Raw genomic sequence first — 24,080 nt, 5'->3', positions numbered from 1 at the left:
AGCTTCAAAATATTTATAGCCACAACTGATGAATTAGCAACGACTGTCCTACCAGTATTTAGCCGATGTGTGTCACTCTCTGGGGTCTACATGTCAGGGTCACCAAAGTAAATAGCCTTAGCAACATAGAGTAAGCCCAGAGAAACCTTTGTTCTCTGAGGATCTCCTTGGTATTGGGTCTACCTATGGTCACAGGTTTCCTTCTGCCCAAGAGATCACAGTGCACGTACACAGGGTCAGTGTGAGAAATGCCACATGAATCATGTCTGAATAAAGTAGATAGCTATACATGTCTGCTTTCTGATGGTGGTGACTTCACAGTGGTCCCTAGGCCACATATCCACTCTCCTCCAGTCCCTAAACAGATACCAGGAGCTCAAGAACAATGTTTAGTGTTGGGCTGTAACTGAGCGCACAGTTCACTGAATGGGAATGGGAGAAGAAATAGAAAGGGCCTCTGCCCTTGATAACCAAAGATATGGGCTGCATAAATGCATAGATACATAATACAAATGTTGTTGAGAGAAAGATGGAGGGTGGGGCACTCCCTGCATTTGGGAAATGTCGCCAACTGAATCGCCCAGTTTGAGACCCAAGTCAATGGATCCATAACTGGCATTTCCTTGTAATGCTTTTGACACATTTCTTCCAAACGTCAAATAAAAAAATCCCAAAGGAGTAAAGTAGGCGTTATGCTTTTCAGAGGAATAAATCAAGGTGGTAGCCGTTTATTCTCTAAAAAAAGAAGGAAGAAGAAAAAGAAGAGGAAGAGGAAGGAGAGGAAGAGGAAGGGAACCATCTTTTTCTGCCTTGGAAACTTATTATATCCTAAAGACAACAATGAAGGTGGGCATATAGGGAAATATGTGTATTGTCTGAGCCAATGACAGAATTAATAAAAGTCTGATGAATAAATAAACAGAATGGGAAAAACTGCTCTGGCTTTCATAATCCACCTTTGAATCATCTCTCATCTTTCCCTCTTGCTCTTCTTGGTGCCCACCTCTCCACTCCCCAGCTATGGCGAGAAAGGAAGGTTTTAGCCGCAATGTTTTCTTTTAATAGAAATAGAGGAATCAGTGGTACATGACAAGATGAAGTAGATGAAAACCTAAGAATCCGTGCGAGAGTCTGTGAAGGAGCAGAAAACAAATCCTTCACCCCCTTCACTCGCCTCCAAACTGCTTTTGAAAAAATTATATTTTTATTTCCTTCAGCACCAGAGTCTGGCTGGGCTTCAAAACCCAGTCTCTACATTTTTTTTTCTTTCTAGAACCAACCATGTATTGAGTGTGCACAAAAAAACATGGCAGCAATTTTTTTTTAAAAAAGGTAATTATCAGAGGGAAGGAAAAAGAAAGAAAATAAAGAGAGATGGCATGAGGGAACTAGGCCAGATGAAGACAAAACAAGGCGCTTAACCCACCTGGAGAGCAAATCGGACCTGCAAGGCGCTCTCAGCCAATCGCCGGAGTCTGCGGCGGGAAGAGAGTCGGCATGGGTTCATTTGGCCGAGGAGTGTGTTTCATAAACCTTACGGTGCAGCTATGAAAGCTATCAGGATCTTCCCACGTTCCTGTCACTCGGTAGAGACTGGCTGCTAGAGTGGGGGTTGTGTGTGCGTGTGTGTGGGGAGCTGTGGGGAGAGGAGGTGGAGGGGGAAGAGGATGGTTAGGTGGCTGGAGGGAGACTGGTCGTAAGCAGAATCATGCAGGCATTTATTTTAAGTGCATATACAAAGGAAAGGAGGGGGAGTTTAAAAAAAAACAACCCAGTTGTATTCCTTTTGGGTCATGTGAGGGAGCCACTGGCAAAGATAATAATACATGAGGGGAAAGAGAGACGAGAGACAGGGGGCTGGGCAATAGGCTTTCTATTATCCTGGGTACGGTGAAGCTCACTGAGGCAGCTGGGAGATTAAATTAAATATTATATCTGCTGACCCTATTGCCATGGTTACCGGACAGCGGAAAATATTAATCAACCTAAGTCTTTTCAGATGAATGTGTGTGGAGAAATACAATAAATATAAATATATATGTATGTCCCCCCTGCTTCGCTGTCTGGATACAGAATGGCATCGGGGCGCACCATCTGATAGAAGAGACAAACAAACGATGAACACTATTGTGTCCCTAGGAGGTGGGTGACGACTCTCCTAGGTAGCAGGGCCAGAGCTGGGGGACTGACCACTGTCCTTTCTCATTCATAGGCTTCTTTCTGTGACCACCCCCTCCACCATCCCAGTGAGATATCCTCTCCAGTTTGAGTACACACCTAAACGGCCGTTTGTCTTTCCATGCCAAGGACACCTGTCCTCTTCTGCCCAGCCAGTGACCCAGATGGCCGGGCTGGTTCTTACTTACACTGAGGAAAACAAGGAAAGGGCACGAGACACACAGAGATGAAGTTAGAAGCCCAAAAGTGCAGGACGAAAATGAAGCCGTCCCAGTCAGTATTTCAATATGTCTGAATGGCCCAACTCTTAATCCATCCCCCAAGCTGAGAGGAAAGCTTCAGCTCTCAGGCTGGTCAGTTCAGACTCCAGGCTTTTGACCCTCACATTGTGATTTGCTTGCCTGCCTTATAAAGGACTGTCGCTATTTCCAAGGCAGAAAGCCATGAGGCGGGAAACTGAGAAGCAGAACCTGGGCACACAGATAGATTAACACACGTTAGTTCCCGAGCCAAATCTTGTTTCCTTTCCACACATGAGGGCAGTCACTTAGCTCCTGCACAGCTCTTTTTTTCCACACATACTCTTCTGCATTCCTACTATGTGCAAGGCTCCTTGGTGGGGTCTTTTAGGTTTTTTGTTTGTTTGTTTGTTTGTTGGCTGTTGTTGTTTTGTTTGTTTGTTTGTTTGTTTTTTCTAAAACAATGAAGGTTCAGAAGTTTCCGCTGTGGTACCTGGTAGGCTGAGAGTTAGAGAGGAAAGGGCTTTGAAGCTTATCTCATTCAAATGACCCCACTTTGCTGATAAAAATGATAGAACCCAAAGTTGAAAAGGGATCGACTTCAGATCCCCCATTTAGCTGTAGGCTGAATCCTGGAAACCTTGGCCTGGCTTGAGACGCCAAGGCTGTGGGTCTTCAGAGAATGTTACTTGGTCCAGAACAGCCCTGGGTGCGCTTTGACCCATACCTTCGGATGCCTAAGAAACCTAATGGTGAGGTGATTTCTGATCCTCCCTACCTCATTTCTCCTCTCACTCTGAACTTTATGCCCCCACCTGGCACTCCAAGGGACAACAGAGCCCTGGCTTCCTGATCTCGGTTCCCCTGTTGGATAGCCCCATTTTTAGGTCAGCATCAAGTCCCAAGAAAATTTTAGTTTAATATAGAGAAATCCAGTATAGAGTGCTAAGAATGCCCATGCATCATAGGTAGAACATTCCAAGACCATAAGACCGAAGTAGGTCTCCATGATATGTCTGTCTAAGATACCTCCTTGCCCAGAGCCATAGGGGTTCAGATGGTTTTTCTCTTAGTTAAGCCTTCACCCCATGTAGCCTTGACCAAGACCAGCCAACCTTCTCCCTTCTGCTTAGGTGCAATTTGCAGAGTAGGTGATATTAACTTGGTAGCTACATCCCCGTGTGCAGCCATGGCAACCACAAGTTCCTAGCAGATGACAGGAGACAGCAGGTTGTATGATCCTGTAGATTATTTCCCCCTAGTAACAGCAAGATTACACACTTTAATATGCACGTAGCCTGAAAAAGCCGTCTTTCTGGCTGAGTCAAAGTGAATGTGTATTTTGTGTCTAGATACCCTTTCTGAACTGTGCGCTGTGTAATGGACAACATTACTTAGAGGGATCTCACATGGCCCTCCTCATCTGGCTCCTTCCACAGACTTATAATGTATCTTCCTCCAAAGGGGCTCCCTTTGTCTCCAGGATTTCCTGTTATACACAGACACTCCTGGGACCTGTTTAATACCCATTCTGATTTTAGAAAGCCTTTGTGCCCCTATGTCTGCATAAAGCTTTTTAGATTTCTTTAGATAGCCACCACCTGATTCAGGCAGATGTTTGCTGAGGGTATGTGTGAAAGTGTGTCAGGAAAGAAGTGCTGCTCTTAGGAGAACAAGGTGGTCCAGAGGTCAAGCCTGAGTTATGTTTACTGTTAATGCCTTGGCCTGAGTCTATCGGCCAGATGACTTCAAGTTCAATACTGAATGCTTCTCACCCCATAGTGATCACTGGGGGAAATGTCTACTCCTGAGGACACAGTAAAGAACGCACTAGTTTCTCTAGCAAAGAAAACCAGGAATTTGTTTCTCCCACCTGCTAGTTGAATGATTACAGGAAAGTCTGTAACCTGTCTGATTCCCAGAGGCCTTGTTAGTAGTCTGAAGCCATTACAGTATGCTTGCAAAGTTTTTGGTGAGGTCGTGTTAGATTGATACCTGGATATAATAGACGTTCAATAAACGGCAGACCTGGGGGGGGGGCAGGAGTGATAATGCCGTCGTCCTTCAGAAAGTGCATAGGGTGCAAACTATGGTTTCAATGTGAAATGATTCCTCCCCAATGTCTATTGATCCTCCTGGGAAATCAAACCCATCATCATAGCCTACCCAGCATGCTAGGCAATGTTGAATCAAAGCTCATAGAGAACTTCGCGAATACTTTTTGCCTCTAGTTTAGAAAACACTTTCTCTGGGTCTTGACTTTCTCTGTGAAAGAGGTGAGATAGGCCATGAAGGTTCATGAAGTCAATGTGCTTAGGACGAAATTTCCATTGTTTTTTAAATAAAAAGTAGTTAGATGGCACACACAGGACCATTTGCTTGCTCGTTTTCATATTTGTGTTTCAAAGAAAGGAGATGATAGAGGAAGTGAGGGAGGAGGGAAGAGAAGGAATCGAGGAACGGGAGGAAGGAGAGGAAGGAGAGGAAGAAGAGAGAATAAGAGGAAGAAATAAGAGAAAGAGGAGGGCAGAGGAGGAAAAGGAAGAAAGGCAGGAACAAGAGAAGAAAGATGGACGCAAGGAAGAAACAGCGCAGAGTGAACGGGAGACCCCAGAAACACGCATGCGCAGTGGGACTTTACTGTCCAGACATGAATGAAATCTGTGGCTCAGTGAGACATCGGTCTTAGATGACAAAAATAGAAGCTGCATGTCTGTCCTCTTTTATCAAAGGAAGCTATGTGCCTTTGACAATTCTACCAAAATTAGAACTGTGTGGAGGGTCTGCGATGCCTTTGAATAGAGTTCAAGAAAAAGAGAGTTCTATACCAAACTTATAAACGGCCCCAATAGTAGCACTCAGGGCAACTTCCAAACTCCTCGATGAACAGATAAACCCAGTGGTGATGGATCGGATGCACCCCAAATGTCAACTCATAGGTAAATGAAGTGATGCAAAGTTGATAATAATCTATTCCTCCCCTGGTACAGCTACGTTGATCCTGATGTTGCTGCTCTTGGGAACACGTTGGCTGGAATGATGACCTACTAGCTACCCGACTTGGATCACTGAGACAGAATATCTGACAAGAGCAACTTAGGAAGGGAAGGCTTGCTTGGCTCATGGTTTGAGAGTACATCTGGGATAGTTGGAAGCAAGAGTGGCTCCAGCTGGGACAGCAAGGATGGGAAGCACTTGTCACACAGGATGTGGAGCACTTGTCACACAGGATGTGGAGCACTTGTCGCACAGGATGTGGAGCACTTGTCACACAGGATGTGGAGCACTTGTCGCACAGGATGTGGAGCACTTGTCACACAGGATGTGGAGCACTTGTCACACAGGATGTGGAGCACTTGTCACACATGGCCACAGTCAGGAAGCAGGGAGAGATGAATGCTGGTGCTCATCTCACTTGCCTGTTCTCTTTCTCAAGGGCAAGTTGTCCCAGTCCAGTGTCCCAGCCTGAGGAAAAATGTGCCCTATGCCCAAGGCACACTTCTCTTCAGTTAGACCTCTCTGGAATCACTGCCAGAGACATACCCAGAGGTGTGTCTCCCAGAGGATTCCAAATCCAGTCAAGTCAACAATGAACATCACTCATCACAGGCAGTTACTGGATCGGGGTACTTTCATGTCAGGGCTCTGCCCATTTGGTTCATTCTTTATGAAATGTTCTTTCTAACCAAAGAACCCTCACATACCTGGAAAAACCCAGATCTCAATGTTTATAAGTTATAAGATATAAGTATCTCTTTGATATATAAGATTAAATGTAATCCTGTCCATTCAATTCTCATCTCCTTTTTACATGCCTCTCCCCATTACCAGTTTACCAGTCAGTTCCTATAAATGTTTTGGGCTCATTTATAATAAAAGTCACACTGCACAATCCTGCATAACATCAGTGCTAAATACTCTCTAGCACTCTGTTTCTCTTGAGTGTCAGACAGGTTTGCTTTCCTCCCATCTTAAACGTGCCTAGTGTGCCAATTCTAGACTTTTGTGTTGGTTGTTCCTCTTCTCTCCCTCTCCCTCTCCCCCGTCTCTCTCCCCCGTCTCTCTGTCTCTGTCTCTGTCTGTCTCTGTCTCTGTCTGTCTCTGTCTCTGTCTCTCTCTGTCTCTCTCTCTCTGTCTCTCTCTCTGTCTCTCTCTGTCTCTCTCTGTCTCTCTCTCTCTCTCTCTCTCTCTCTCTCTCTCTCTCTCTGTGGTGTGTGGTGTGAATGTGTGTGCAGATGCACATGTGTATACGTTCACAGTGAAAGCCAGAGTACAACCTCAAGTGCTGTTCTCATCAGTCTGTTTCGGTAAAAATTTAAAAGGGTGTTTTATCCCACGCTAGGCCACATGGCATCTGCAGGATATTTTCATCTCACACTTTTGGCTACTCTCTGAGCCCTGCAGCAATCTCTCTATCCATCTAGTTCCCAAGGTGGGTTGCTGCCATGCCAGTTTCATACAGAGACAGCCCATCTCATGGCTCTCTTATTGTGTGGACTCTGCTCACATTTCCAGCATCCACCCCCTGGTTCCAGTGGCAACTACCCTCTTGTAACTCTCTGTCACTGCTCTGTTTACACTCCCAACATCTGCCCCCTCCCTAACAGTTACGGTATAAACTCCCAACAACGCATTAAAATCAAGACTCAACAAACTGCAATCCAACAATCAGATTTACATGTTAAATTCTCAACCCATAATACATCCACACAATAAACTCACAACCAATTGATAAGGATATAAACTGCCCACCTAGATAAGATAAATTTGCCTACAGAAATCCATCCCAACTACCTGGGCAATTCAAGACCACCGGGATTTGGGTCGTCCTTCTCCGTCTCCATCTTGATTCCCTTTCCTTTTTCTTCTCTCCCACCTCACAAAAGTTTTGTCCCTGCCTTTTTTTTTTTACTGTCCAATCATGGCCTTGACCTAACTTGTACCAGCCCTCACCTGCATATAGACACCAGCCTACATCGTTTAGTGTTTTTTGACCTGGAACTCCTCAAGTACACTAGAGTAGCTGGTCAGGGAACCCCAGATACCTGTTTTCATCTTCCTCCCAGCATTGCAGCAAGATGGTAACCATTGGCTTCAAGCAATTGTTCAACATTTAAGCATGACCACCTAGATACTGGCCAAGGATGAATGGAAGTTAATAGAAAACTACTTCTACTTGTTATAACCCAAGCACATCGGACATTTTGCTGCTTTGACAGTATGCGCAGACACGGGCTTCTGAAGGGAGGATACATTCATCTGAGCTCACGGTTTCAAAGGGTTTGGTTTGGCCTGATAGGGATGTCATGGCAGAGAAGAGTAGTTCATGTTATGGTAGCCATGAAGTAGAGAGAAGGGAGGAAGAGGAGAGAGGAAGATAGATAAAAGGGAGAATAGAGGAGAAAACAAGAGACAGAGACTGAGAGCAAAGGGAAGGAGGAAGAGAGAGAGAGAGAGATAGGGAAGGAGAGAGGAAATAGAGATACAGAGATAAATATATAGATTGATGATAGATGGACAGATAGATAGGTAATAGATGAAGATAGATAAATGATTGATGGATAGATAGATGAAGATAGATAGATAGATAGATAGATAGATAGATAGATAGATAGATAAACAAGAGCCAGTTTTAGCCACCCTTTATTTTACCCATGCCTCAGCCTACAAGACAATGCACGAGAGGCCTAACTTTAGTTAATCTGCTCTGGGAAGACCCTGGCCAATATACCTCATAGTGTGCTTTAGTAATTCCTAGCCTCTTCTCAATCTAATCAAGTGAACAAGCATCCTTTGTCAGTTTGACAACTAAAAGATTCTCCTTAAGCAATAACATTCTACTTCTAACCCTTTCCCAGAAAACCTCATGTCCATCTCACAATGCAGAAAAATGCAGAACTCTTCACAAGTTCTTATAGTCTAAACATTTCCAACACCTTTCAAACAACCAGGATTAAAGTCTTCTGTGAGTCTTAATAATTACTAGATATGAAGTTAAAGACTTCCAAAAAAACAAATGAACAGACAAACAAACAAACAAAAAGGAACGGGGACTAGAAAGGAAGGACTGTACCAAAGCAAGACTAAAACCCAGGAAGGGAGACATTGACCTCTATAACCTCATGTCCAACATCTGGAGCATAGGTATCTTTATGTGAACTCCAATGAGCTTGGGAACCACTGCCCTTAGGCCTTGCCATCTGCAATCTACATGGCCCTTAGGCCTTGCCATCTGCAATTTACATGGCCCCTTTCTTGAATTTCCTTGTGGCTGACCCTGATACATGTTGTCTTGTCCTCATCCTTGTCTCCACGTTTCTGTCATTTCCAAAATCCCAGCGTTTTTCACTGTAGGCTTCACCACTACAGTTCCATGAAATACTCTTTCAGGGGCTGACCCCAGTGATTCTGATCTGCTCACCCAATGAGCAAGCTCCCAAACTTTCCTAGGAAATCTGGGTAGAAGCCTTCTTGACCCTATAACTCTTTTAGCTTATGTACTAAAAGCAAAAACAGCATTAGGTGGATGACTCCATAGTCTACCAACAATTGAAGGGGTAACAAAGCCATTCTGAACCATGACCGCATTGGCCTCTGACTACCTGGGTAGCTGAGCATAAGAAAACATGTCTCCAATGAACAGCACCATAAGCAGTTGTGTAAGCAGTGTGCAGAAACCTCAAGAGCAGTCTGTCCTCGATGGACTGCCATTTTAATGAGTTTATACTTTCACACCATGAAAAGTGCAATGAGTAGACTCTCACTGCCTTCTGTAGACTCTCACTGTCTTCTGATGTTGCATCAAGATATATTTGCCACCAGTCCATTAGGAAGAGCCATTTTTTCACCATTTTAGAGTCATGTCTCATGTATCTTCAACTTTACCTTCATTTCATTTTGCTCAAAATGTAAGCTTCTAAAGCTTCCCTCTGATTTGTTCACAATTCTCACTGGAAACCTGGCTAAAAGCAGCTGATCAGAATCATGCCAAAGCCCAAAGCCTGGGCTACCTTGAAATTCATTCCATCAAATTAATTAAACTCAGCCTCCTGCAAAGTTTTGATGTGGACAAAATTATATACCACAGAATGGCATGAATAGTCTCCACTCAAATTCCTAGTCAAATCCTTGCTTCCATCGAGAACCTTATGAGTAAAATCTTGACTAGTCACCTGTCTGTTGGCATTCCAATCTCCTGGACGCCACCAGAACTGCCCATTAATCTCTGCTAAGATCATACTGGCATTTCTTGAACTACATTCTAAACCTCTCTGAGCTGGTTTTCTCACTGCATCCAGGAAGTGAAGAGATTGGATGGCATCAAGCACTAGACATTCTTCAAGGATTCTCAGACCTTGGAACCAAATTTCTCCAGTGAGGCCTTATCTCCTAAGGTCTTTAGAATCTTCAAACAGCACCACAAATAAGTCACCAATGAGAGACATTGTATATCCGACCAAAGCTGATGGTATTATTAGTCATTACTTCACATAGGAAGAAATATACAAGATGAAGATATATGTTATTGGTAATTATTGTTGTTACTTTATATTATTTTTATGTATAGACACTGCTTAAGAAAAAACCAGAGAGCTAGGAATATAGTTTAGTTGGTAGAATGCTTACCTAGCATGTGTGAAACCCTGTGGTTTAAGCATAAAAGCAAGTATGATAATATATATCTATTATCCAAGTAGTTGGAGAGAGGGGGCAGGAAGGTCATTAGAAGCATATAGTCATCCTTGGATATAATCAGTTCGAGACCAGCCTGGGATATATGAGACCATGTTTAAATAATCAAAGAACAAACTTTACATCTATCATTTATATGGCCATCAAAAGCCCTATAACACTGATATGGCTATTTCTCTCACATATAATTGATAGAAGCTCAAAGAACATCTGAGTTACATATGGAGTCACCTGGCTAAGCACACTAAGACCTGGGACAACCTCCCCTTGAATATTCTTTGTTTCCCTTGTTCTGTGCCTAGAAGCCCAAGGTGGGAGGCTGCTCTGTTGCTGGCCACTGAAGTGGGCAGCACTGTCACAAAAGAGTGAATGAGCTAAGAAGAACTACCTACCTATGTGTCCCATCTATGCCAGAAATGCTGCTGCCTTAGTCTTCCTCTGTTCTTCCTCTCTCCTGTCAAGCCCACACATGTGTAAGCACAGACACAATCTGACAGCAGTCGAGCTGGCCTTAATTAATCTACAATCTTGACATTCTTTAAAACTCACATGTTGATAAGTAAAGCATGTTCTATCACACAGATTATTATAAAGTGTACATTCCACATGCCCTTCTGAGGCTCTCCTATGATTTCCCAGAATACTTTGAATCCCAAGGCCCAGAAATATACTTTCTGAGCACCACCCCCTTCCCTGCTTTTATCTATATAACTTTCATTGACCTAAATCGGATTTGTGTGTGCGGAAGGGCAGTACAATGGTGGCTCAGCAAGTCTTGTCATCTCTTTGTTCAACTACCCAGGCTGCCAATTACCAGTTCTGTACACTCAGGGATGTGAAGGACACACCATGTTAAATTGGAGCAGAAAGCACTGACTAATGATAGCCAAGTCCAATATGTAAAGTGATTCCCAAGCGGCACAGATGGGGTAGAGGTCTGAAGCCAATGAGGCGAGGCCTTGACTAGCATAGAGAAGCAGAAGGCTTCGAGAAGAGGGAAGAGAGAGGAAGACAGAAGACTGGAGTGACAAACATGACATTATGCAGAAAGGGCTGGAAATAATCTCTTGAAATGATGTCTGGTGAAGAACTTGGAGGCTATTTAAAATATCATGGGAGACCCTGGGCCTCTGTTCCCAAGGTATTTCTTTGAGGTCTGCTTCTGTCTAACCATTTTGATCATCTGGTCAGCTGTTTAAACGGAGGGATCGTGTGGCTAGACTGATGGGCTATACAGTCAAACAAGCCCATCTGGAAGATGGTGTGGAGACAGTTAAAGTATTACCATCCCCTTGTAAAAGCAAACACGATGTTTCCAGCCGTTATTTGCCATGCCTGGACTAGAACACAAAGCCAAGTGATCCCTAGGAAATAAATTATCAGTTAAAGACAGAAGGTGGGGAACACAGGCCAACACCTCAACTGCTAACTCTTTGCCATCATCCTGGATGCGGAGCCATGAACTCTTTAAAGAATCTAATACTGTGACTTCTACAAAAACGTTTTGAAATGTTAAGCGAGGTACACCACATGTAAGCATTAAAAGTCTTATCGCCTCTAGGAAAGAGAACAGTGCTGAATTGCTTCTTGCAGCTAGAACCATCCAGAGGAAATTAAAGCAAAAAGGCCCTTGCAACTAGGGCTTAAATCTTATCGTGACCGATGTCCACGGGACAGTGTAGTTACAAAAATGCCAGAGTGTGTGTACATACATATGCATGCATGTATGCGAACTTACAAACTAACTGCTCACAAGAGATGCATATACATACTCACAAAAGTGTATTTAAGTCATACCAGTGTTTATTATATTGCCACTGTATGCTAATAACCGAATGCCCTATGTTGTGATACATATCTAGTCACTGCAGTAGGATAGTGCTAGCAAGGCAGAACATAAGGGCAAAATGTGACGGTCCAAATGGCTGTGCACCCTATGGCAGCCAAGACAGAAGTAGACAGAGATAGAAATGATAGACAGAGGGGAAGGGGGAGGGGATCAAGAAGGGAGGAGGAGCAGGAGGGAGAGGAAGAGGGAAAGGGAGGGGGAGGAAGAAGAAGAGGGGGGAGGAGAAGGAAAGGGAGGGAGAAGGAGAGAGGGAGGGGGAATATATTAGGGACAAGGTGGGAAAAGATCTATCATACAAGGGCATGCCCACAATGACACTTCTAGAATTGCCTTTGAGTTACCAGAAAGTACTAAATACCTATTTTAAATGTGATGGACACCATAGAATGGGGTGGGTTCTCAGTCTAAATTAAAAAGAGGAAAGGAGAAAGTAGGGTGAATACAATATTCAGCTCTCTCTGCTTCCTAAGTGCAGAAGAAGTCTGGCCAGCTACCTCATTACAACCCTGTTCCCACCATGGTAAACTATTCTCAAATAATGAGCCCAAAAAACCCCATCCTCCATTAAGATGGTCTCCTTAGGTATTTGGTCATAGTAATTGGAAAAGTATAACCAATACATGGTCTTTCCTTTCTTCTTGCTCTTCTAGAGGGGTTAAGATCTATTTTGGCTCATGGTTTCAGAGGGTTCAGCCCATCATGATAGAAAAATATGGTAGAGATGAATAGTCAGGGCCAGGGAAAAGAGAAAGGAGACCACCGGTGTTTCGCTGGTGTTCCTTTCCCACTCTTGTTCTGTCTGGATTCACAGCTTGTGGAATGGTGCTGGCCACCTGCTCTACACTCTCAGATACATACAGTGCTGTCCCTCACCCATATCCTACGTTATTCCAGTTTGGCAATAAAGACTGAGACCCCAAAGGTGTCTTAGAGAAGATGTGAGAGGAGTTTAGAGCATATGATACAGAGGTGGGGCTCATCTATTTATAAGTGACAAGTATTAATAGCAAACTGTCACCAGGAAATCAGGAGCATAAATATTATAGTATTTATATTATATCAGATATAAATATTAATATTTATATGATAGTACTCTTTCTGAATTATTGGTATAAATCCATTTCATCTTATCATTTACCTTAAACGCTCGACATTCTATGCTTCTCTCAAGACTGTTCTACAATTCTTCATTTTATATCTTTTAATCTACATTTCTCTAAAATTAAGCTATTTTCTTTTCAGAAAAAAAGGTTGTCTTTCTTATTAACTCTTCTCTACTGTTTTCTACCTTGGACCTATTATTAGCTGTGATGTTACTACAATTGCCAACATGACAGGATCTAGAGTCTCCTAGGAGACCAGCCTCTGGACATGCCTGTGAGGGACTCTCTAGAGTATGTTAATGGAGGTGAAGAGCCCCACTTTCATGGTGGGTGCTACCATTCTGTGGAGTAAGGCCTTACACTGAATACAGAGGAGGAAGTGGGCTGAGTGTGATGTACCACTGTCTGCTTGTGACTGTTCATGAAATGGGGTCAGCGGCCTGGAGCTCCTGCTACCTGACTCCCCCACCACGAGAGACTTCATCACTGGACTGTGAGTCGGAATTCACTTTTTCCTTCGGCTGCTTTTGTCAGGTACCCTGTCCCAGATGATACAATGATAATTCCCATTCCTAATTTCTCCTGCTCTTTGTGTTTCAGGTAACCTTGGACTTTAAACTTTGATTAGGATTTCTTTCCCTTTCTGTTTTCCACTTCTCAAATTAAGCACCATTCTCTGGCCTTCATTCTTCCTGATATCTTGTCTTCCTGTTCTTACTTGACCAGAGTCTCTCTTCCTGGGGATGCCAATGACAGAAGGTTCCAGAACTCAACCCTAGCACTCATATTTCCACTGTTGTGTGCAATACATCAAAGTTGTTGTCATCATCTCCTTCCTCTTCCTCTTCTTCTTTCCCTCCTCATTCTTGTCCTCCTCAACCTAGTTCTCCTCCTCCTCCTCCTCCACTTCTCCCCCTCCTCCTCCTCCTCTTCTTTAAACAGGGTTTCTCTGTATAGCCCTGGCTGCCCCAAGACTGGCTCCATAGCCCAGCTGACATCATACTCACTGAGATCCACCTGCTTCTGCCTCCTGTGTGCTGGGACTAAAGGCATGCACCATCATCACCTGGCCAATGTCTACTTCTTTTACCAAGGATATTTACCACTAAGAAAGTATTTGAGTAATTCTCAAATTTAGAAGGCATGTTTTTGTCACTTTTAAAGACTGCAGGTTATTTCTAGGAAATTTCTAGGAAATGGAGTAGATTTTCTAGCAATGTGACCAAACTAAAAAATGCACTAATAAAACACTGTTCTACTAAAACACTGCACCATATTTCTGAGAGTGTAAGGACAGAACATGCCATCTCTTAAAAGCGGATGGAATGGTGGGGTGGGTGTGTACAGTATCTACATTTCACACTGAATCCCATATTTAATCTGTTTCTGAGCCCCGACACCACTCTCTTATGCCCTGGAAACTCTTATGGAAGTAACAGTGTGAGGACATAGTAAGAGGAGAGCAAAAAGGTAAACTGAGGAAACTGCAAGAAAATGTCCTTTTCCATTGTGTCCTGGTGCAGCTATGGCAGAAACTCACCATGACCACATCATTGCTGCCCTAAATTCTACTGACAATAGTCATGGTTTCCCCGTTCCAATTCCAAGTCAGCAAAGGCAACATTTCCCATTAGGAGAACCATTTCCAAAGTGTCTATGCAAAGGCCATGTTCTTCTCCTTTCTGAAAAAAGATAGAGCAAGCTTGTCTGTCAGCCTTGGCTATGCAATGCTGCCTAGATGCTCTGACTGTCAGTTAAGTATGTTTTCACTAAACAATAGCAGGGAGAATTCCATACTAGTCAACCAGTGGTGTGAGCAATCAGAAGGAACATGGATATCCATCACTTTTCAGCATAATAAAGTCCAAGTATTTTTTAAGATCAAGGAAAATGGAGAGTAAATCAGAAATGTATTGAGATTGTTAAAGACCTTTCAAAAAGTCCAGAAGATGGGAGAAGTTCAAGACTCATTGTGAAACCAGCTTGATTTGACCTTCCTCAGTGCTCTACTGTGAAGATAGAGTGAGTTCAGCAAAGGCTGAGACAGTGGGTCTCTGATGTCACCATTTAGCTCAGATTGGCATTGGTAAGATGCCTGGTCTTCTCAAGCAGGTCTGCAGCAGGGATGGGAGGAGCTCCCTCAGTGGCTGTCCCTGTCTCCTGGGCGCAGAGTTGGGTGGGATTTTAGGGAAAGAGAAAAAGGACAGGCATGGGCAAGGGATGGATCCTCTGGAATAACTGGCTTCGTGGGTAAAAACTGGGTCATCAAAGTCCACTTTCCTCACTGTAAAGTTGTGTCTGGGCTCTACTCTATGACCAAGCAGAGGACTATACTTTCTTTTGATTTTTACTCTTTTTCCCATACTGTGGGACTATACTACATGATCTCTTACAGAATGACTTGAGATTTAACTATGATTTGAAAGTGTGCTTCTCTTCTTGGAGGCAAAATTTACTCACATGCACACAAAAGAATGTATTTACTGACAATTTTTCAAAATACAGCCCTGGTAATGCACAGATCTTGTACTGCTTCAACCAACCACCTCAACATGGTTACTCCATGGTTTCTGAACTGAGAACCAGATGCGCCTTTGCTATATTCTTATGTTCTGCTAATGACGCATGTGTCACTTTATAGGAAGGTGGGACATGATATAGTTGCCTGTCTCATGTACCCACACATTGCCATGAGGATGCTCACAAGCCCAGGCAGTAAAGACAGCTAGAAAGGACAGTCACTATGATGTCACTCTTCACTTCAGTTTACACAGGGTCTCAGGAGCGGGGGTCGGGGGAGGGGGAAGCTGAGTTGTTCCGTGTGGATTTTCAGAAAGAAGGAGAGAAAGAAGAAAGATTTCTCTTGTTACTTCCATAACTTCATTTTCCCCTCGACTCACACACACCTCATGGAGAATGTGCTCCAGCCTTGATTAGGACAAACCTCAAAACAGAAGAATTAGATGCACCTCTCCAGATCTCTTTTCGTTGAAAGCACAGTGTGGGGTTAAAAAGTTGCACCATCTCATTGACTTACATGAAGGGAAGGATGGGTTGATGGTTGAAGAAGTCTATAAAAAGGCAGCAGAAACTTCCAGAATCTCCGTCATTGCCCCTGAAAACTTCAATGGCTTAGTGTCTGTCTCACCACTGGAACTACACATTAGCGAAACGAGCCTCTGGCAGCTGTGCTTACACCAAGAGACACTGTGAGTGACTGGCACCAATATCTGTTTGAGAGAAGGACAGGAGGCTGAGGGCTTGAGTGGAAGGCTCGCTCATCTATCACCTAAGCCCTTCCCACAGCCAATTCAGGATGACTGTATAGGTGCTGTGTATGTGCAAGGGCCAAGCATTTCTGGCCATTTCTAAGAAGCATAAATACATCCTTTTGCCTACTATTTGGTTCTCTCTCAGAGAGTGGCAGGCAGTCCTCTGGAATTACAGAACTGTCAAGCTGACAAGACCGATGGAGATGAGCAAGTCCAACCCCTTCATTTTAAATTGATATGTGTTGATGTTTCTTGAGAATGGCTATTCTTTCAAAGTTGACATGGGAAGTGAGGGAGGGGGGCACAAGGCTGGGAAGTGAGGCCTCCAACTTTCGACTCTATGAACTTCCCATGATGATGTATGCCTGAGAACAGAAAGGCTGAGGGCAGAGCTCACTTTCATGGCCCTTTCTTTCATACCAACTCACAGAGAACTGAGGAACCTTCTGGATTCCTATGGTCAGATCACTAAATGAATGAATGAATCCCATCACTTAACATACTGCTCATTTCTTGAGTGAGATACAAACATTCTTCTCAGTAAGGTGAAGAGTTCAAAGATGAATTGATAATGTCCTTGGGACAGCATTTACTGTAACTCCCATTAGGGTTATTGTGAATTTCACTCTCTGCCTTCCTCGGCATTTATGTTATTGGGAGTTTTTCTCAGTCCACACATAGTTTTTCCCTAGGTAGGCTGAGGACAGAAGAAATATTTGCACCATTTCACAGAAACTCAGGGGCATAGGGAGATTAGGCAGTACCTCTCCCGTCTTCTTTGCCCAGTCTCTCTGCCAACTACCCAACATGACCAATTTGGTCACAAAATGGGGACAGGCTCCAAGTTCAAGGAGCAAATGGGACCAGCAGAGGCACTCACACCATTTGTCTACACAGGGAAAAAATTCCTCATGAGGCAAGCTCTGTTCATCAATGCTAAACAGACACGTGCTTTACATTGGAAGAACCGCAAACAAGCCTCAGTTGGCCAAAACTCTTCTACCCATACAGGATTCCACTGATGATGTCTCCTTGAACTGTTGGCACCTACATTTAGTAACGCTATCAAATGTTTACACGGTAAACCTGAACCAGTCGCAGACATGCCACTGTGGGAGTAAAATTTACATGTAAAACCCAGTCATAGAGATTTGAAAGGGACTGCAAAGAGTCAGACTGTTTGTTTCCTGGTTATTACTGGGATGCAATCCTGTCGGAATTATTACATGAACTCGGCTGCGAACTCAACGCCATAAATTGACAAGAATGTCTACATTGCAGGAAAGAGGTCTCCAATTGGGTTGATTTAGCTTGAAGATAAACACACAGGGACTGGGGATTGGCTCTGTTGGTGAAGCACTCACCTTGCAAGCCTGAGGACCTAAGCTTAACCCCCAGGACCCATATAAAAAGGTACACGTGCTAGAGTGTGTTTACAGCCCATCCCTGGGAAGATGGAGACAGCAGATCCGGAGAGCTCGCTGGCCAGCCAAGTTAACCCAGGCCCCAGTGAAAGACTCTATGTGAAATCACACCACCAACAAACCCGATGGATGGCTCCTGAGGAGTGGCACCCAAGGTTGTCCTCTGATGTGTTCACATGCATGTGAGTGCACACACACACACACACACACACACACACACACACACACACACACGAAGATGAACATATATAGAAGAGGAATGGGCAGTCTTCTACTGAACAAATGGTATTTTATTTCAGGTACAGATAACATCTGTCTTGGTATGAAGGTAATATTTTAGCACACATTCTCATACCCCATGACACCACCAGGCCTAAGTACACCAGCATAAAAGATAGAAAGAAGGAACATTCCCCACCCTTGCCATTTCTCTCAGGATCAGTAACCACCATCTCCCTGACCTCCTAGACAGACCCAGAAAAGGTTTGTGCTTAATCACTTATACACAATATCCCCTTTGCAGACTTTTAATATTTCCAGTAATTTTTCTCTTATGAGTTTTGAGCTAACGTAATTCTCCAGACGCTTCTCTTGTAAGCTGCGCCTCAGCAGAGGTGAGAGCAGGGGGCTCAGAGACAAAGCGGGGGAAGCAGCTTGAGACTCAAGATTTACCCGGAGCTCCTGGCTCTTGGTGGCCTTAATGACAGAGCTTTTAACTTTGTGAAATCCCTGCCTCTCAAACAAAGACGTGATTAAAAGACGGTGGGGGGAGGGGAAAGGAGTCTAAAGATGGAGATGTACAGGAGGCCACTTTGGTCCCTGTCCGACACACAATCCATTCCCAGCCAGGAAAATGATTGCCCTACAATGGCCGGCCTGGCCAGCCCAGGGCAGCTGTGCGATATAAATTGTCAGCAATGACCATAAGCACTCAGAGAAACAATTTAATTCCTCACTTCCGCCATCATGGGCTGATATATTCTTTCAAGGTCATTACCCAAGGCTAGAAGGGTCGCTTGATTAATGAGTGACAGGCCCAATGAGGGCCAGTGAGCTCCAGCAAGGCCTTATATTAATTAGACAGAAGCCCAGGAAAATAAATGCTCCCTAGGAAGAAGGGGCCAAGCCTTGGGCAGGAGCTGCGACCTTGTCACCCCCACCCCGTTCACCCCTGCCAAAGATAACACCCTGACCTTGATCTTTAATGTTAGATTTCCACTTTATTTTAAAAACCTATAAAATACAAAACACAACCCGGGCTTTGTTTCATATTTAAAATGACCCAGGCCCCGGCCTCCACCTCCCACACCCTCTTTGTCTTACCCTCTCTCACTTAGTTATTCTAATTTATCGGTTAATTCCGAGTGGGAATGAGAACCTCTTCCCATGAACTTCACAACCAGAAGCAGCTTAAACCACGCTGATCCAGCCCAGGGAAGTGGGGCAGGGGTGGGGACGGGAGGGGTGACGCTTCAGTGTTTGAAGCCCAGTGGCTAATAAGGCAGCAATTGCTCTTTAATACAATGTCATCATCTTGCTTAAGGAGTTAAGGAGATTTGGCACTAACAGTAGGTTTGGAGGGCAAATGACCATTCGGAGCAAAAGGGGCTTAAAGATAACCCTGTGCTCCTCATGCCGCACACTGTATCTCCTTCATTATATCCACCTGACACTCCTCACTTAAAGAGACATAAAGGTTTGAATTCTTTAGTTAATTTGCAGCACCCTATATGGGAGACAACTGAATGCAAAGTGGGGTTCATTTCCCTCATCAAGCCAGAGTTTTCTTGACTCCACGGACACACTCTTCCCCCTGGTGTTCTGTTGAGAAAGCAACTGGGCCATTGGAGGTGCCCGGAGCCAGGCTATACATTTGTTACATTTTCTCAGAAATCCATCATGATTTCACAGAGTTTGGAGCTGGAAAGGCAAGAGGTTTGTGTGATGCTCAGGGAACAAAAAAAGTGGCTGCTAAAACTTTCCAGAAAGAGGCCATGCTCACTGACTGAGGCATCCTCTTGAAATGGAGACTTGTGATTTCACTGTGGAAATGGGTTGCTTCCACGATCTCCTATTGTGCACCATCTTCTGCCCTAACACTGTCTGAACACAGGCAAGGGGCCAATCATCAACAATGCCTGAGATGACCCATCATCATCCCAGGAGAAGTAGAATCCTTATGTCATCTCCTTCCTTGGCTTTGATCAGGACATAGTGGAACATTTCGATCCAGTAGAATTTGATGAGCCTGGTGGAATTTCCCTTTGTAGTAAGGGTGCTGAAAGGCTAAGACCTCTACAGTCCTTGTTCTTGAATTCTCTCATAGCCTTCGTACCGGAGGAGTAACACAACATGGTGTATCTCCTTCCAGATCAACCCCCAAGGCCAGGTATCTATGACTTCAGAAGACCTAGATCATGTGACACAGGGCAACTTAAAACAGAGAAGAGTTTATTTAGGTTTGTGGTTGCAGGGGATAAAGAGTCCATCGGGTTGGTATGGTGGCCAGAGCAAGAAACTGAGAGATCACGTTACAGCAAGCACAATGTAGACAGTGTGAACTCAGAGTAAGCCTATGGGTTCTCAAAAGCCCACCTCCAGCACTGTCCTTCCTCTAGGAAGAACGCACCTCTGAAACCTCCTCCTGGAACACCACCTAGTGGGGATCAAGGCTCATGCTTGAGCCTTTGAGGGAAATTTCATCTTTAAACTCAAGCCTTGAAGTGAAAGCAACTTCTGGGGCCCCTTGATTGCATCCTCATGAAGGACCTGGAGATGCCAAGCTAAACAGCATCCAAATGGCTAACTGGGAAACCGAGCTTCTTCTCCATTTGTTGTTGGAGCTGTTGGGTATTGGGTCATTTATTATAGATTAATGGACGTAACGCACACATTCACACCATGGAGCTGGCCGTCCTCTGTGGTGGTGTGCAGGACAACCCAACTGCTCAGGGCTTATTTCTCCAAAATGGACTCAGCCCCTGGGAGGGGATGACAGCACGGGAGATGGCTACACAGGTTTGGTCCTACTAGTTGGATGGGAAATTCTAGACATTATCAGCATATTATGGGCAATGTGTTCTAACTTCCTAGATTTCTCAGTTTGGAAAGATGTAGGGCCATTGTCAGGCACGGTTATTATACTATCTTTTACATCTCTGAGGTATCTGCCCTTGACGGATATCCATAGAAATACCAGCCAACAAACTTGCAAAGATTACGCGGGCACTTATGCACCCATCCGTTCTTTCATCTAGTCCTTCAGCAAATATATTGAGCATGTAATAGCAGCAGTGGAAGAGATGTTAAAACATACTCCATGTGGTTTATGCCTTTGAGGAGTTTGCAGTTACAGCGTGGATGACTATGGGTGGACAGTAATTACTGGAATCTAAAGCAGGGTATGAGAAATATTCCAAGAGTAGAAAAGTACAACAGAAAAGTCAGAAAACACAGGACCCTTGGGGCTAGGGCTGGGGCTTCAAGAAAGAATCAAGAATACATTAACCCTGAGGATGGATGAAACATAAATTCTTGTCCCCAAAGCAGTGATGCTTTGACTATCACAGCCTCTTGGATAGTTTGGCTCGGATCAATACTGCATCATAGGTGCAGAATCCAAGAGAATCATGGTCTGCATTCAGAAGGTCAAGGTAGAAGGCACCATGGGGCTCTTGGGACCTCAGTTTCCTCACTGTTTATATCACAATGAGACTCTCCTAAATGTCAGCCTCCCAAATGCAGGACTCCCACATACAACGTACCATACTAAGCAATTAATAGGCTGAGGCTTACTCGAAGCTGGTTAGGGGAGAAATACAAGTATGGCAAAAGCAAGGTCACACAGCATAAATGCGTTATTGGGAAACAACGCGCTTGATGAATAAGCAGTTTTCCTTTACTCTAAAAGAGAAAAACACACCAACCATCTCAATGACCAAGTCATTGGTCAGTCCTGTATTCTTCTCTGTCTCGGTCTCTCTCTTTGCCCCTCACATCTCTGCCTCTGTCGCTCTTTATATGTGTGCAATTACATCCATGTGTATTGGATGCTTGCACATGGATGTGTTTATGTATATGTATGCCTGGACCTGTGCACATGCCTGTAGATGCCAGAGGTCAACACTGGGTATCTCCTATCATTCTACATTATACTCTGTGTGTGTGTGTGTGTGTGTGTGTGTGTGTGTGTGTGTGTGTGTGTGTATAGATACATATGAAAACCAGAATGGCAATGTCTTCCTCAGTTGTTTCTCCAACACACACACACACACACACACACACACACACACACACACACACACCACACACACACACACCATTTTGCCAGAAATAGCTGACCGGTGAACCCTCTGGATCTTCCCATGTCCGTGTTTCAGTGCTATGGTTACAGACATGTACTACAGAACACATAGCCTTTATATGGAAGCTAAGGATCCAAACCCAGGTGCTAACACTTGTATAGCATGCCCACTGCTCAGTGAGCAATCTCCCTAACCCCTCCACATTTTATTTTTGAGACAGGGTCTTTCACTGAACTGAAGTAGATTTTGATTTATCAATGCTATCTGCTCAGAAGGCCAAGGGATCCTATTTCAGCCTCCCCAGTGCTCGAATTACAGGAATGTGCCTTCACTCCTAGTTTCCACGTGTGTTAAGGATCCAAACTGGGGTCTTCATTCCTCTATGACAACTACTTTACCACACAAGCCATCTTTACAGCCTCAGGTTAGTATTTATGCCCTGACCTAGCCCCCTTGCATGATAATGGCTACTCTGTCACTGTACAGAGCAGCTATCTGCTCCAGAAGGCTGTCAGGATATTTACTAGCACTTTCAGGTGAGCTAAGAGAAACAAGCCTGTAGAGACAGTCACAACCCCTTTAGGGGAGTTGAACAATCCTTTCACAGGGGTCACCTAAGACCATTGGAAAACATAGATATTTACATTGCAACTTCTAACAGTGGCAAAATTACACTTGTGAAGTAGCAACAAAAATGATTTTGTGTCTAGGGGTCACCGCAATATGAGGAAGTGCATTAAAGGACCACAGTGTTCAGAAGGTTCAGACCCACTGGTATATGGTAAACAAGAAGAGGGAAACACCAAGAAGTTTGATGCCAAGAAAGGAAATTTTAAAAATAGATTACAAAACAACAACAATAATAAATACCACCCTATCCTGGCTCTTTTTGAGACTCTAATTCATCAGGTTTCACTCATATGGTGGCTTCCACAGCTTCCTGTGAAAATAAATTTAACACAGAGCTTCCATAGGCTGGCAGCATACAGTGATACCACTCAAAGATAGAGATACCCACCCCAGCCCCCACCATAGATGCTGCCTTCTCGGAGCATGCTGACTTCGGCTGACAACTCTCTAACCAAAGGCAACTACTAAGACAACACCGTCCAGAGTCTGCGAAAGACATGAGGAAGAGACACACCTCCAAAGGGGCCAATAGCACTGTAAACTCGATCATAATTCATTGAAAGACGATACACCCATTCTCATTTCAAGCAGGGGGATAACTGTAGAAGTTGTAGTAGCGGAAGCCACATTACAATTGCTTTGTCTATTTCTTGGTAGCTTAATTAAGTTAGCTGGGGTTATGTATGATGGGAAACAACAGGACAGTAGAAGGCTCTCAGAAACGAACTCCCTTGTGATTTAAAATTCATCTCCATAGGGGAACATACTTCTTGGCAGTGTTTTTGGATGAATTCCACTGTAGTCAACAGTTCAGATATATTGTCTCAGGTGAAGTGAAGGAACAACCTTCTTTGAACATGTCAAATGTGACCAGGACATTTAGATATTCGATTCCATGGCTGGAAACCTACTTTTCTTATGGAAGTCATTAAATCAGGCCTTCGAGCCTCCTACTTCAGAGCTGATTGGATCTCTGGTGTATACCCAAGGCTACCAACACAACACCAGCAAAAGCTTACAATTACCTTCTCTTGCTGGCTGTTTTGGTAAGGAGTGCAAAGCTCTATGCTGTGATTTTTAGCTTGAGCATCACTCTTCTGTTTTCTAGAGACTTCCATTGATGAAGTAAGCTCGCTATGCATCTGAGATGGTACCTTCTTATACATTTGCTCTCTGGTACTCTTCTCAGGGCATACTAATGCTCTGTTTACCTATTATTATCCCCATATCATTGTTCTCTTAGGGCCAGGCCTGAATTTAATCCGTCTTTGACAACCTAGCTCAGACAATCATCTTTGACAATCTGGCTCAGAAAATGCATGATGACTAAGTGTGGATTCGAACTGACCTGCCTGTCACCTCATTTGAACTTTGTGTGTAATCATTAGT

The sequence above is a fragment of the Rattus norvegicus genome, chromosome 19, assembly GCF_021556685.1.
Source record: "Rattus norvegicus strain SHRSP/BbbUtx chromosome 19, alternate assembly SHRSP_T2T, whole genome shotgun sequence".
NCBI classification, from domain to species: Eukaryota; Metazoa; Chordata; class Mammalia; order Rodentia; family Muridae; genus Rattus; species Rattus norvegicus.
This window is presented reverse-complemented; position numbering follows the sequence as displayed.